Source organism: Rhinatrema bivittatum, chromosome 7 (assembly GCF_901001135.1).
Source record: "Rhinatrema bivittatum chromosome 7, aRhiBiv1.1, whole genome shotgun sequence".
NCBI lineage: Eukaryota > Metazoa > Chordata > Amphibia > Gymnophiona > Rhinatrematidae > Rhinatrema > Rhinatrema bivittatum.
Window position 1 is genome coordinate 11,234,330 of NC_042621.1, and position 14,272 is coordinate 11,248,601.

A 14,272-nucleotide genomic window follows, 5' to 3' on the forward strand; every position below is an offset into this window, starting at 1 on the left:
GGTAATTAAAGGGTCAATAGGAACTACATCTGTACCAGCATTAATTTTGCATACTTCAAGAATTTGTGCACAAAAATCACTAACCGATTCATCTTTTCCTTGTACCGTGTGTGTGTCTAGAGGACTTCGGGGGGCATGGCTTCCGCTGCGACGGCATCCCAGCCGCAGGGGTAGGCCGCTCGATGTCGCGGTAGGCCTCGGAGCCTGAGGATGCGCTGACAAACCCAGCCTTGGGAAGCTGAAGTGCGCTGGGCCATGGCCGGAAGGGATAAGCTCGGTCAGCCTCGGCTGACCGGCATAACACCCGGGACAGCCCTCCTCTCTCTCTCTCTTCCGTGGTGGGGGAATGTCGTCGCACAGACCACTTCTTCATCCTGACTGGCTGTCTCCCAGCTGCGGCGAGGGAACGCTGCTATGCTGCCCATGCCGCCGCAGCCTTCCTCCTTGGCCATCATCTGGGATTTAAAGGGGCCCGCGGTGGGAAAAGCTCCCGCCGCGGGCCCTAGTAATGATGTCAGCAGCCCTGAGTATATAAAGCAAGCTCTGACAGTCAGAGCTTGCCTTGCAACAGGTCTTCTTGCTCTTGTCTGCTTGGGTTCCAGAGTTGCTGTTCTTGTTTCTGCATTCCTGTACCTGCATTTGTCTCCTGTTCCTGCTTCGGATTCCCAGTTCCTGTCCCTGCGCTCCAGTTCCTGCTCTGTTGTCCTTCTTCCCTCGGACGGACCTTGGCTCTTGACCCAGACAGCTTCCTGACTATACCTTCTGTCGCCTGCCTCTGGACCGGACCTGACCACACATTCTGCCACCTGCCTCTGACCTCTGGACCGAAGCTGACCTCGTCTTCATCTCCTGCCTCGGGCTCTCAATTCCTGATTGCCTCTGCCCTGTCTGGCCATGTTCCCGGGATCATCCACGCAGAGGCCCATCTAAGACCAGCCGGCTCCGGCACCCAAGGGCTCAACCAGTGGGGAACGTGGGCTGATAGTGGCGAAGCTCCAGCCGGCCTCTGCTTCCTGTCCGGCCTCGCTACCCAACGGTGGGGCCCTGTGGGGGTTTCCCCCACAGGTGGCGCCAACGCCACTACGGGCCAAGGATCCACACTCACAACAAGTTCATCTGTTAATTGTTTACCCCTGTGCATGCCAAGTTAAGGTAATCATTCATGGATAGAACAAATTTCTGGAGCTGTCAAAGACTCTCTTGCTTCATAATTCATAACCTGTTCTGGCCTTTGGGACAGGACTGAGTTTTTAATCTCTTAGGTGCTAATATAACTGGACTCTTATGTAGTATAAACAGAGTGTCCACTAAGGGGTGATAAGTCTGTAGATGGATCTAAGGGGGGGGGGGGGGGGGGGAGCAAACTCTGGATCTGGAGCAGTAGGAATGGATTGAACAGAATCTTTCTTAAAGGAAAGCTTTGGCAATTCATTCTGTAATGACCTCAATTGACTTTGATATTTCCTTTATTTACTTTCATCAAGAAAAATGGTTAATAGCATTTTAGCTGTTTTTATTTTAGTTTCAGAACCTTTCCTCTCTTGGTTATAAAGAGAGAAGTTTTGCAAAACTTTTGTAATCTTATCAGTTTGAAAAGTCCACTCAGTTTGCCAAACTGAGGGTTCTTATTAATCCATTTGGTAATCTTTTCCATATCAAAAGCTTTCCCATATTTTACCTATATTATATCATCAGGGGTTCTTTTCTGTGCCATCCTTTCTATTTTTTCTCTTTTTAAATGTGTTTCCTTCCTCTCACACACATATGCAGATTCTGTAGCAAGCTTGGCTCTGCTGGACACACACACACACACACACAAATCAACAATACCACAGAGCTAGAATGCACAGAGATTATCACATTTATGAGGGGAAAAAATCCATGCAATGAATCTAACAGTAATACAAATTGCATGGCACAGCAAAGGCTTTTCAAGTGTCAGTACAAGTGAGGTTACTGCCTCTTGGCTCTCACATCTTTCTTTCCCCTGCTAACAAGTAAAGGTCATTAGAGAGATATAACATTCCAAATTTGAAAGTTGCCCTGTACAGTAAACTTGTTTATTCACACACTGAGGAACAGCATTATCAAATAAAAGCGGAGAGTTAAATTATCACAGAACCAACACGTAAGCACTGCTAAGCATGTGGAAGACCCCAGGTATCTTTTCAATTAAGTAATTGTATTTATATTGTATTCATATTTCATGACATCTATCTGCAAATTAATCTCATCTGGATAAACAACTTGTTATTTATCACTGCATTTTGTCTCATATTGCATGTTTATCTTGCTAACTTTTATCATAGGTGTATTCTTAGCACATTAGAATATTTTTGTATCTACAAAATCTTGCTATTGTTTTATCTAGCTATCAAACAGAATTAGTCTGCTTACTGAGGTAGCAATTTTGTTTCTTACTAGAAAGTGGCAAACCCTTATGCATTCTTTTCATTAAGGAAAACCTCCCTAATCCTAATTATTAGAAGATTTTGCAAGTGTGTTTTTGGTCAGAGAGATAGAAATAAAATAAAAAAGAAACACACAGAACACTTTTAAATATTGATCATTACCTTGAATTTATAAAAACTTAATAAAACTGTTAAATTTACAGAATCTATTGAAACTGTTTCTTCCAAATAATTAATTGTTTATTCATATTTATTCACACATCACAATACCCAGCATCACACATCACTAACATACATGTTATCCAGAAAAAGTTACATCATACATTCAACGTAACAAGTACTGCAGTTTTCATACATTTGCACACACAAAACACACACACTAGACACATTTTAAACTTGTTAGTTCTTTGAGTTTCTTATGTAAATCTAATTCTTATCTAGCAATTAATCACAGAATAAGCCTCTTATTACCCCTAGTAAATGGCATATGTCCTAGTCTGATTAATGTATTCTAGTCTGATAAGGACCCTAGCATCCCTAGCTCTCTACCTATCTTAAACTATAAATCTTAAAATTATCCTAATAAAGTTTTTCCCAGCTGTGGCTCTGCAAAACAAAAACTCATAAAATATGTTATACTGTGTCATACCAAGGGTCCATCAAGCCCAGTATCCTGTTTCCAACAGTGGCCAATCCAAGTCACAAGTACCTGGCAATTACCCAAACAGTAAATAAATCCCAAGCTACTAAAGCTAGTAACAAGCAGTGGATATTCCTTATTGATTAACAGCAGTTTATGGATTTCTCCTCCAGGAACTTATTGAAACCTTTTCTTAAACTCAGCTAAACTAACTGCCTTAATCACATCCTCTGGCAATGAATTCCAGAGTTTACTTGTGCATTGACAGGCGGATTTTAAAAGCCCTGCTCGCGTAAATCCGGGCGGATTTACGCGAGCAGGGCCTTGCGCGCCGGCGGCCTATTTTCCATAGGCCGCCGGCGCGCGCAGAGCCCCGGGACGCGCGTAGGTCCAGGGTTTTTTGGAAGGGGGCGTGTTGGGGGCGGGACCCGATGACGCGGCGTTTCGGGGGCGGGGTGTGGCGTTTCGGGGGCGGGACCACTACTAACCTGGAAACAGGACAGAGAGCCGGAGGCGAGGACATCAGGACCAGGACTGGAACATGGAACATCGGAACTTCTGGACAAGAAAACATCAGGACTTCTGGTCAAGGAACATCAGGACTTCTGGATGAAGAACATGTGACAAAGGAGCTCTGACGAGGAACAAGACCAGGAACATCAGACAAAGGAGACCAGGAACATCAAGAACATGGAACATGGAACCATCTGGACAGGAGCAGACCATGGAAGACCTTGACCGAGGAAGTGAAGCTGAGCCCTTTTATAGGGCTGGACTAAGGAGTAAGCTAATGACATCATCTGTTGGGGACCACAGCTTTTCCCACCGCTGGCCCTTTAAATGGAGAGGCGCGCCTAGAGGAGCCCGGGAGACAGGAAGCCGGCGGCTGCACCAGGGCCACGGAGAGGATGACGATGGCGGCGGCTCAATGCCGCAAAGGTGAAGGACGGCGGCGGCCCTCCACTGCGAAAGAGAGGTATACCAGCGGTGGCTTGGGCCGCGAAGAGGAAGTCGGTGGCGGCTCCTGCCACAACGAAGCACTGGCGGCCCCTGATGCCGCACACAGCATTGTCGGGCCGGGAGGAGCGGCAGTGATGGCCAGGGGGAGGCCTAGGCCACATGAAGGAGTCCTGTGGAGTCGGGCCGGCACAGCGGTGAGTGGAGGGCCTGCTCGCGGGATGGACTCCACGAGCAGGATCGTAAAGCGTGGAATACATCTGGACCACGCTACTAAGATGGTATTTTTTAACAAGTTGCACACTCTTAGGTTTGCAACTGCACCTTTCAGTTTTTTTAAACTATTTTTCTCATTTTATCAAATGTTCCCTTTTGAAAGTTTAGTGCTAGAGCCATGGATTTATTTATTGTCCCCCTTCCAGTCATTAATTCCGCCTAGAAGGATAAAATATTATCCCTTGGCGCGGTATATAAAAACTTTTAAATAAATAAACAAACAAATAAATAAATAATTCCAAACCTGATTATATTATGATCACTATTGCCAAGCGGCCATACCACTGTTACTCTGTCACCAAATCCTGCACTCCACTAAGAATTAGATCTAAAATAGCTCCCTCTCTCATTGGTTCCTTAACCAATTGCTCAATAAAACTGTCATTTATTCCATCCAGAAACCTTATCACTCTAGTATGTCCCGATGATACATTTACCCAGTCAATATTGGGGTAATTGAAATCTCTCATTATTACTGCACTACCACTTTGCTTAGCTTCCCTAATTGCTCTTAGTATTTCATCATCCATCTCATCATTTTGGCCAGATGGACAGTAGTATACTCTTATCTCTATACTCTTCCCTAACCCACAAGGGATTTCTACCCATAAAGATTCAATTGTGCATTTAGTCTTTTGCAGGATCTTTATCCTGTTGGACTCTATGCTATTCCAGACATTAAGCGCCACTCCACCACTGAGATGCTCCTCCCTATCATTGCAATATAATTTGTATGCTGGTATAGCCCTATCCCATTGATTATCCTCCTTCAACCATGTCTCTGCAATGTCAATTAAGTCTATCTCATCATTCAATGCTATACATTCTAACTCTCCCATCTTACTTCTTAAACTTCTGTATTGGCATACAAACATTTCAAAGTGTGTTTTTTGTTTATATTAACATTCTGCTTTTCAGTTGACAGGGATAATTTGGAATCTTTTAGCTCAGGCGATTCTTTACTTATAGGCACATGGACTACTTTTCCTTTTATTGGAACCTCTCTTTTGGGATGCCTCAACTCTACTGCTTCATTAGTATCCTTTGAAGATATCTTTCTCCAAACCATTTGCAGCTGAGTGACTGTTGGCTTTCCCCTTTGTTCTAGTTTAAAAGCTGCTCTATCTCCTTTTTAAAGAATAGTTCCAGCAGCCTGGTTCCACCCTGGTTAAGGTGGAGCCCTTCCATTTGGAAAAGACTCACCTTCCCCAAAAAGTTACCCAGTTCTTTACAAACTGAATCTCTCTTCCTTGCACCATTGTCTCATCCATGCATTGAGTCATTGGATCTCTGCCTGCCCCTGGGGACCTGTGCATGGAACAGGAAGCATTTCAGAGAATGCTACCCTGGAGGTTCTGGATTTCAACTTTTTACCCAAGATCTTAAATTTGGTTTCTAGAATCTCCCTCCCACATGTTCCTATGTTGTTGGTGCCCACATATACCATGAGAGCCAGCTCCTCCCCAGCACTGTCTAAAATTCTATCTAGGTGATACGTGAGGTCCGCTATGTTTGCATCAGGTAGGCATGTTACCAGGCAATCCTCATGCCCACTACCCACCCAGCTATCTATATTCCTAATAATTGAAGCACCAACTATGATGGCCAACCTAACCCTTCCCTCCTGGGCAGTTGCCCTGGGAGACACATCCTCAGTGTGAGAGTACAATGAATCACCTGGAAAACAGGTCCTTGCTTCAGGATCATTTCCTGGTGCACCAGGTTGATAGTCTTCCTCCTCCAAAACATGGACTACCTGGTATCCCAGTCAACTGATTTTATACAGTTTCGGGGGCACTTTCCGATGACGTAACTTCGGGTCCTGCCCACTTGGTCCGGGCCTCCTCGCTGAGGAAAGGAAATTTCATCTTCAAACTTTCTTAAGAACATAAGAAAATGCCATACTGGGTCAGACCAAGGGTCCATCAAGCCCAGCATCCTGTTTCCAGCAGTGGCCAATCCAGGCCATAAGAACCTGGCAAGTACCCAAAAACTAATCTCTAGGGCCAGGTTCTCCCCAGTACATGACCACCTCCTCAGCTCCCAGTTAGCGTGCTGCTGGGGCCCTGATTTTATACAGTTCCGGGGGCGCCTTCCAATGATGTCACCTCGGGTCCCGCCCACTCGGTCCGGGCCTCCTCACTGAGGAAAAGAAATTTCATCTTCAAACTTTCTTGCAGGCAATTTCTAGGGCCAGGCTCTCCCCAGCATGCCGACCACCTCCTCAGCTCCCCTGTCCCATCAGTTATTCCCCTTCCACAATGTCTCTGAGATGCCAATTTTGTCACTCATCATTCACTGCAATACACTCTAATTCTCCCATCTTACTTCTTAGACTTCTGGTATTAATATACAAACATTTCAAAGTGTGTTTTTTGTTTGTATTTACATTCTGCTTTTCAGTTGACAGGGATAAATTGGAATCTTTTAGCTCAGGTAAGTTTTGAATTATAGGCACTTGGACTACTTTTCTTATTACTGGAATCTCTCTGTTATGATGCCCTAATTCTAATGCATCATTAGTATCCTTTGAAGATACCTCCCTCCGAACCATGCACTACTGAGCGACTGTCGGCTTTCCCCTTTGTTCTAGTTTAAATGCTGCTCTATCTCCTCTTTAAAGGTTAGTGCCTGCAGCCTGGTTCCACCCTGGTTAAGGTGGAGCCCGTCCCTTTGGAAAAGACTCTCCCTTCCCCAAAAGGTTCCCCAGTTCAGTTCCTTACAAAACTGAATCTCTCTTCCCTGCACCATCGTCTCATCCACACATTGAGACTCCGGAGCTCTTCCTGTCTTCTGTCCAGGCACCGGCATGTTATCTTGAAGCATCAGCTGAGCAATCCACTTCTTTACCTTTTCCAGATAATACCACAAAAAACCACAGTGCCTTTGGGCTGCCAAATATGCTACAAAAAAAAAATGTCGTGTGGCCACTGCTATCCACTGCTGCTTGGAGGCAGGAGACAGGCTCTTGGCTCCCTCACTCTCCCTCTCCCTCTCTTACTCCTACTCCAACTCCAAACACCAACTCAAACTCCCTAGAATCTTCTGTTTGGCCACTATATTAATCTCAGAATTGTACCATCGAGGTCACTTCTATGGGGAGGCCCTAGCAAAATGTTAAGTCCCTCTCTGTTCTCTTCTAACTCCAAAATGTCCTCTGGTGGGAGGTGCATAAAGTTCTGGGAAAGGACGGATAGGCCCCTTTACATATGTTATAATTAAGGGTTGTATCCTTAGGGCGTAATGGTCAGGAAGAAATTATTTTTATGAGTATAGGGTTATGTAATTCATGAGTGGGCACAGCTAGGAAAGAGCTGTGACTATATATATTCACACACAAATGAAATAATACGTGAGAGCAAGCCACTGCATGCCATTTGGGGATGTTGCAAAATTCTGTGTAATTTCCTGATCTGCTGCTATTTTCTTTTTCAGTGCTTCTCATTCTTCAGATTGTTTCCTGGCAACTTCATTCCTTATAAAACTACAGAAAATAATTTCCGGTAGTAACTCAAGTGATGTCAGGTACTGAAAAGCCAGACCATCAGTCAGACATAGTCTCACTTCTGTGGCATACAACGAAAACAGCCATACGTGCGGTATATAGTCCTGTCCAGCATGCTGGTCTCTAACTACCAAATCTCTGAGCCATATGAACTAGCACATGTTGTCCTACTGTCATTTTGTTTACAGTTAGTATTAAGAAAAAAAAAAAAGGCCAATTCGCTCATATTAAAGATTATTTCCTTAAGCAGCTGACATGATATTCTGGCTTTTATAACCTTTTTGGGGAGGGAGGAAGGTCCCATTTGCGGTGAAAATGCATGGCTATGATACGAGGAGCTGGCTGTGCTGCAGGCAAGGCAAAACTGGTACTGGCCAGCAGCTCGACCAGCCAGATGAGCAAGCTCAGCTCCAAATACAGAAGGCAGCCTAAAAAAGGTTGAGCCGGGGAACTTGATAAATTGGAACTTTGTATTTGCTAAGAGAAAAATCATACTGATAGATCCAGCAGATCGTGTAGACATGTTAACCCCTGCATGAGTAAATAGCTGTCACAAAAAAGTAACTGCATTCATCTCTGTGTGAGACTGGTTCCCAGTCTGAATATTTGTGAAGTGTGGCAAAGCAGACAATCCTCTTTCCTGCAACAGCAAGGTGAAAGATGAGAATATTAAAAGAAACCAAGTTGGCAAACGTGACTTGTTCATTGTAAAACCTTTGAATTACAGATGAAAGAAGATTACATTTCTGCCTACTATGTTCTGAGAACAAAGGAACATGCCATTATACACATCTATTGAATTTAATTTTTTTTCTTTTCGCCTGTCTCTGTTGTAGCAGCAAAACTATGCAAATTGAAGTGACAGGCTTGGCCTGTCCTGCGGAACCAGGGCCCGATGAGCCTGAATCTGAGCCTGCTGCCTTCTCATGCTTGTTTCTCCAGCTGCACCAACAGCCGTAGACGAAGGTCTTGTTTTAACCAGCTCTTGGACGCTGTCCCTGCCAACTACCTCAGTCACGGTTGCTTTCTCCTCCAGAGTTGTATCAGAGCATTATCATATAAGACTTTTTTTGTTTGGTAAAATAATAATAATAATATAAGAAAGGGAGACATTTGCACTAAACTCCATGGGGTAGATAATGATCTGGTCTCGTAAATTCCACAGTTGTTTTCCCCTTGGGGTCTGCTGCAATATTCAAAATAAAACTACATGAGCTAGTTTTGCTTTGATTATTACTCTCTCAAAAGTACCTGCACGAATTTGCTCCAGCATTTTTGGGTGCATTTTGTTAAGATAAAACAGTGCAAATAGCTTTGTCCCTGCTCTGGGAGTGCCTTCAGAGTCATCATTTTGGCCAATAGGAATGTACTACTATCTACCTGGCTAAAATGATAAGATGAATGATGAAATGCTAAGAGAAATTAGAGAAGGTAACCAATTTGACATTACAGTAATAATGGACAATTTCAATTACTCCACTACTGACTGAGTAAATGTAACATCAGGACATACTAGAGAGATAAAGTTCCTGGATGGAATAAATGAATGCATGCACCTATTTAAATCTCTATAGGAGGGCTGTCTAATTTTGTATTATGTTTTCTTACCCTAGCATGATGGTACCCTGTTATAGAGTTCATCAAGCTAGGGTGAGAGAACATAGTACAAAATGTCATTTTTGTTAGACTTTCCTCACTCCAAATAATGTCAAATCTTCACCAAGATGTACCGTGCTGTTTGTACTTCTCACTCTACATGCGAAACTGGCCCCTAAACCCAAAACCACCACTAACACCTCACCTCGACCTGTTAGGCGGCCCTCCTATAGAGATTTACATGCTTAACTACTATGAGGGCTTTGTAGATAAGATTCTCTCTCCCTCTCTGCAAAATGTAGGGTTTATCATACAGCATGGAAAACTTACCATGCTGTGCAATAATACTGATGCAAAGCAGTAATTCAAAATTTTCCTAAACACAACCCTTTTTGTTAGCGCAGGCATTATTATTGTTTTATTGTATTTTTCCGCCTGAGTTCATTGTAAACCGGCATGATGTGCTTCACGAATGTCGGTAAATAAAAGTTAATAAATAAATAAATAAATAAAAAATGTTGATGAATCTAGGGGTGTGTTTGGACCTGTGCTTTTTAATATATTTATAATTGATCTGGAAAGATGTATGATGAGTGAGGCAATCAAATTTGTAGATGACAAAATTATTCAGAGTAATTAAATCACAAACTTATTATGATAAATTGCAGGAGGACCTTGCGAGACTGGAAGACCTAGTGTCCAAATGGCAGATGAAATTTAATGCGGACAAGTGCAAGGTTTTGCATATAGAGAAAAATAACCCTTGCTGTAGTTACACGATGTTAGGTTTCATATTAGGAGTTACCACTCAGGAAAGAGATCTAGGCGTTATAGTGGATAATACATTGAAATCGTCAGAAACAGGAAACTATGATCTGTAAAGGATATTAACTTGTAAATAAAGATCTCAAAGTAGCATGCACAGTAGTCTTCTTCATGAAAGCAAACCAAGTATTGATGAAAACATTGGTCTGCACAGAAAAAAAAAAAAGAAAGAAAAAATATGTACTGGTGAGGGGCTAGAAGTCAGAAACTGCTGATCAACAGAGACATCACCACACCTGGGGACTTTCAGAATTTGACCGGAATTGTCCAGGTCTCTGGACCAATACCTGAAATCTCCAGCATTCTGCTTCTAGTTTGAAGAAGTCTCCTGCCTTCTGAGACAACCAGAAGCCTCCTCCCTTCTTCCTGCCCCTGCGGGCCAATCGGAAGCCTCCTTCCTGTCCCCGCAGGCCAATCAAAAGCCTCCTCCCTTCTTCTTACCAGTTGGAGTAGGAAGAAGGACAGAGGCCTTCGATTGGCCAGTGGTAGAGAAAGACAGGGGCATCCCAAGGCCCACAGCAGAAGATGAAGAGGGCAAGGCCTGATGAAGGAGGAGGAAGAGGAGATTCTGAATGTTGGGACTGGGGACGTCCGGGATCATATGAGGTACACTGCAATCTTTGGTCGTAAGTTTTGCTATACTGTCCTGATGGTAACTACTCTTAATGTTGATGGGAACCACTCATTAATATCTAGCCTTTGATAGGACTGAGCCTGTGACGTTTTCCATGAGCGCTGTGGGGGATTGGCTGGGAGGCGGTGGCGTCTCATCGTGGAGTGCACTGGCAGCATCCTGGTTCAACGAAGTGTGGCATCCTGCCATGTGGATGAGTGAGGGAGCTTGGCGGAGGAGGTGGACCGAACCAGGAAATGAGTGTGGTGGTACGCAGGAGGAGCCCACGGACTGCCAAACATAACAGTACCCCCATCTTAAGTCCCGTCCTTGAAACTCGAGGTTTCTTGGGATAGCGTAAATGGAAGTACTTCATCAAGGTTACGGCTGGACTTGCTTTTCAATCACAAAGTGGCTTTATGTATCCTGTATGCCCCAAATATTTATACACTTGGATTTTTTCTAAATATAATCAGAAGGCTGTTCCAATTTCCTGATTATAGTCTGGTGGTTGGTGGAGATTTCAACATAGTGTCAGACTGTGGGGGAAAGATCAAGCCCCCTAAGTAGTCCCGGGCAAATGAGGATGCCATGGGATAAACTTTGTCTGTCATGAGTTGAGTCTATTAGATGCTTGGTGGGTTCTCCGCCAAGTCACTAAATCTTTGGGTATGAAGTATTATATATATGCTGATGATATCCATATCCTCCTTGGCTTGGGTTTAGAGCGATAAATTCATTAAAAAAATTGAACTGCTTAGCTGCAAATAAATTAAACTTGACACCAACTAAAACTAAGGTTCTTTGTGTTACTTGCCCATCTTTAGTTTTGTTTATCTGAGGTTACTCTTTTCAATTTAGTAATACAGCCTACCCTCAAAATGAAACGGTTAGGGGTTGTTTCAGACAGGCACTTGACAGTGCATTCTCAATTGTTAAAAGCCTCTTATTTTCAGCGTTGATGTACTCATAGCCTATGGCCTTACCTTGATTCCAGTGGTTTGGCAGAGTCACTCATGCTTTAATCAATTCATGCTGTGATTATTTGTAATTTCTTATACCCTGGATTGCCAAAACAGCAACTGCTGCAAAGTACCACTGCTCTGGGACTAAATTTAGAGATCACAATCACATTAGTCATAAGAACATAAGAAATTGCCATAGCCAAGGGTCCATCAAGCCCAGCATCCTGTTTCCGATAGTGGCCAATCCAAGCTACAAGTACTTGGCAAGTACCCAAAAACTGTTGTGACCGCGACCTTCGGATCCTGATGCGGGCGCGGTCGCCAGCTCATGGGAGAGCGTGAGCCTCTGAACCACGGCACGACTCGGGGAGGAGCCCCAAGGCACACCGGGGGAGGTGAGAGCATGTAAGTATGGGCGGAGCAGGAACAAGGCTGAACTGGAACTAAGGCAAGGAACTCGGAACAGGAACCAGGCAGGATCAGCCCTCCGCTGGACCTACACGCACCAATGAGACCCAGCAACACAATGCTGGTCTCAGGAGTAGCCCTCCGGCCACTCGAAAGCCCTTTCGGACCCGCCGCTTGGGAACAACGAGTGTGTGAGGCCAGACGGAGGCTGAGTGCAGGAACAAGATGAAGACTTGGAACTTGGAAGGACTCAGACAAGGACTTGGAACTTGGAAGGTACAGGTGGGCACTGTCCCTCAGGACGCCCTACAGAGTCCTTCATGGGCTGGACACAGATCACCCGGTCCAGTTGTGTGCCCTACACAACCTGGGAAGGCTGGTCACGGACCATGCAGGAATGAGACAAGCGCCAGAAGGGGATCCAACCAAACGAGGCTCCAATGATCGGAAACAGGAACCGGATCAATACGGATTTACCCTCGGGGTGGCCATCTGGAGGACTCAAAGAGCTGGCAGATCGGAACTTGGAAGACTCAGAACACTCGGAACTTGGAACGTAGAAGACACAGAGCTTGGAACACTTGGAACTCAGGATCATCAGAACGACAGGACATGTGGAACTAGAACCTCTGAAACATCAGGACAAGGCAACGAAGGAGCTCCGATGGGGAATGAGACCAGGAACATCAAGATATGGAACGAAGAACCATCTCAAACACATGAAGACATACTCAAAAGGGAGACCAATAACAAAACATTTTTTAACCAGGCAAAAGGGTCCAGGAACTAGGAGCAAAAACTTTTCTCTGATTAGTTTTAAATATGCTACATGCTAACTTCATGGAGTGCCCCCTAGTCCTTCTGTTATCTGAAAGAGTAAATAACCGCTTCTCATTTACCCATTCTAGACCTCTCATGATTTTAAAGACCTCTATCATATTCCCCCTCAGCCGTCTCTTCTCCAAGCTGAACAGCCCTAATCTCTTTAGTCTTTCCTCATAGGGGAGCTGTTCCATCCGCTTTATCATTTTGGTCGCCCTTCTCTGTACCTTCTCCATCGCAACTATATCTTTTTTGAGATGCGGCGACCAGAATTGTACACCGTATTCAAGGTGTGGTCTCACCATGGAGCGAAATAGAGGCATTATGACATTTTTCGTTTTATTCACTATTCCCTTCCTAATAATTTCCTAACATTGTTTGCTTTTTTGACTGCTGCAGCACACTGAGCCGACAATTTCAATGTATTATCCACTATGACGCCTATATCTCTTTCCTGGGTGGTAGCTCCTAATAAGGAACCAAACATTGTGTAACTATAGCATGGGTTATTTTTCCCTATATGCATCAACTTGCACTTATCCACATTAAATTTCATCTGCCATTTGGATGCCCAATTTTCCAGTCCTACAAGGACCTCCTGTAATTTATCACACTCCACTTGTGATTTAACTACTCTGAATATTTTGTATCATCTGCAAATTTGACTACCTCAGCCATCGTATTCCTTTCCAGATCATTTATAAATATATTAAAAAGCACGGGTCTCAGTACAGATCCCTAAGGCACTCTACTGTTTATCCTTTTCCACTGAGAAAGTTGTCCATTTACCCCTACTCTCTATTTCCTGTCTTTTAACCATTTGTAATCCATGAAAGGATATCGCCACCTATCCCATAACTTTTTACTTTTCTTAGAAGCCTCTCATGAGGAACTTTGTGAAATGCCTTCTGAAAATCCAAATACATTACATCTACATGTTCACCTTTATCTACATGTTTATTAACCCCTTCAAAAAAGTGAAGCAGATTTGTGAGGCAAGGCTTGCCCTGGGTAAAGCCATGCTGACTTTGTTCCATTAAACCATGTCTTTCTATATGTTCTGTGATTTTGATGTTTAGAACACTTTCCATTATTTTCCCCAGCACTGAAGTCAGGCTAACTGGTCTGTAGTTTCCTGGATCGCCCCTGGAGCCCTTTTTAAATAATGGGGTTACATTAGCCACCCTCCAGTCCTTTTCTTTGAAATCCTCACTGGCTGCCAATAAAGCGTAGATCTACCTTCAAAGAGTAGGT

General features: G+C 44.0%; 1 long non-coding RNA gene across 1 annotated transcript; it reads left to right on the plus strand.

Moving 5' to 3' along the window:
* Window positions 1-2,026: 2,026 nt before the first annotated feature.
* LOC115096095 lies at window positions 2,027-9,395 on the plus strand. Its single transcript, XR_003857961.1, has 3 exons — window positions 2,027-2,160; window positions 7,720-7,809; window positions 8,626-9,395. It is a non-coding gene; the product is annotated as an uncharacterized LOC115096095 (long non-coding RNA).
* The last annotated feature ends 4,877 nt before the right edge of the window (window positions 9,396-14,272 follow it).